We start from the raw sequence: 2,415 nt of genomic DNA on the forward strand, positions 1-2,415 counted from the left end.
GGCAAATTAAGTACAACACATATAGAGAGTTCTGTGAGACCTTGCAGTTTTGTTTGGGTGTTTTTTGTTTGAAATTTATGCTTTTACATCTCTTGAGAACTGCTTGCTTTAATGATGAATGCACTATTTTTTACTGGGCATACTCAAAAATCATCTTTTTGACACAGTATTTGCCATCTTATTTTTAGTAATACTTACTTCCAACTTTGTATTTGTGAGTAAAAATCCAGCTGGACATTGGAGCTATATTGCCCTATAACTCCGAGTTACTCACTCAAATGGATATTTTCTTTCCTGAAAAGTCTTGCAACCTAAGGATGAGCCAATATTGTAGTCAGTGTAGACAATAAAGAAACTTAAAAGTTAGGTACTGCTTTCAACGTATTCATGATGCTCAACAGTTTATGATTCTCATCTGAGAATAAACATTTGAGCTACTCAGTACCATTTGAGATTTATAGTGTGGCTACTTCTCTGCTTGCAGCTTCTGATTTGAGTACCTTGAAGCTGTCTCTGAAATGTCTTCCTGGACAGCAGGAACTGAGGTATAAACATTTTCTGAGTGAGAACTCATAGTCTCAGTTGCTCAAAATTGCCTCTAGGCTCAACAGCAGATGGTTCAGCCACCCATGCTGGTTTATTACCAGGTTTCTTTAAAACATAGGCATGTTCTAGGACTCAGTGAAATGGCCAAATCTGGAAGAGTGACTTATTCTTTGTGACTTTACTTGTTCCTAGCAGAGTTATTCATTAGGAACAAAACATGGCATTGAACAAATACCTTTGGCTGGTCCTTAGCACATGGGGCATCAGTGTGGGTCATGGTGAAGAAAAACCAGATATAAAGAAGAAATTTTTTTACAAAGTAGGGTGTGAAACACTAGAACAGGTTGCCCAGCAAGGTGGTAGATGCTTCATCACTGAAAACACTCATGTATCCTGTTGGACAGGGCTCTGAGCAACCTGATCTAGTGGAAGGTGTTCCTGCTCGTTGCAGGGGGGTTGGACTGGGTGATCTTTGTAGGTCCCTTCTAACCCAAAGTACTCTACAATTCTGCGGGTACATGGGTACTGTTGGAGCACTTTACAATCAATTATAATTTCACTAATCATGATAAAGTCTGTTGCTTCTGCATGCTGAAGGCAGATTTTCCTAACAGCTGGACTGATGATAGCCCCTTTGTAAGAACCATTATCACTGAAAACACAGCCAAACAAGTGGAGAAGGTGGTTTAGTCTGATCTAAATCTGAGCAGGTGGGACGCTGGAGCTTTGGACATCCAGTGGCCAAAATAAACAGGCTAGCCTCTATGTTCACTTTCTCTTCATCCGTGAACAAGTTATCTTCTTAAAAGTCTGTATAGTCTGCTTCTAAAGAGGCTTCCTATTTTAAACCATTTGAAATAGTAAATGAAGAAGGCTTTAGGATCTGAATTTTAACATTTGTAAAGTACTTTGATGAACAAAATGCACCTTAAATTACTACACAATAAATTTAGTCCTGGGCTTAAATACTGTCCATGTGACTAAACAGAGATTTTTTTTTATCCACTCCCAATTGTTTTGAGTACCATCTTTGCATTAATCCAGTCCCTTATTTTCAGTGAGAACGGAAATGTTGTTTGATAAGAAAAGACAAATTTATGAATGTTCAACACGTAGTTTTCCACAAGTCCATGAAAAGGAAGTTGACAAAACTAAAATACAATTTATGTCCTCAGCATAGCTTAACAAACTTTGAATCACAGAATCAGAGAATATTCTGAGTTGGAAGGGATCCACAGGATCATCGAGTCCAACTCTTTAAGGAACGGCCCCTATGGAGATCAAACCCACAACCTTGATGTTATTAGTGCCATGCTAAACTGTTTGTATCATTGACTTGGTAGAAAGTGAAAGAACAGTTTTCTTGTTTTCCCTTTTTTTATTTGAAAAATTAATGTTGTTTTAGAACCCAGGTCAGCTTAATATATTCCAGGAATTTTAGATGGAAACAAAATAACATGGACCAGTTACTACTACCATAATTTTCATAACCTCCCAAAATCTGTCAAGTTGAGCAGCTCAAGTCATTAGCGAGCTAACACTTTTCCCATACCCCTCCCATCCACTCACCTAGTTAGTGTCTCTGTTCAGTGAGAAGAAAGTGTAGTGAAAGAAAGAAGACAAGGAGATTAAAGCTGGCCCAATTATCAGTTACCTGAATGGATGTATCTTTTGGATTAGTCCCATGGTGCATATAGTCAAATTTATCACAGCATTTTTCTCCCATGTGTTTGAAAACCTCTATGACCAAAATACTTATTACTGATCGACTCTGTAAAAGCCAGACATGCTGTATGGAGAGCTCTGAAAGCAGAATCACTGGAGTGCAATAAGCAGGAGGGAGTGCAGAACTGTGCCCAGACAGATAAG

This window comes from Manacus vitellinus, unplaced genomic scaffold (genome assembly GCF_001715985.3).
Source record: "Manacus vitellinus isolate BGI_N305 unplaced genomic scaffold, ASM171598v3 scaffold_89_pilon, whole genome shotgun sequence".
Taxonomy (NCBI): domain Eukaryota; kingdom Metazoa; phylum Chordata; class Aves; order Passeriformes; family Pipridae; genus Manacus; species Manacus vitellinus.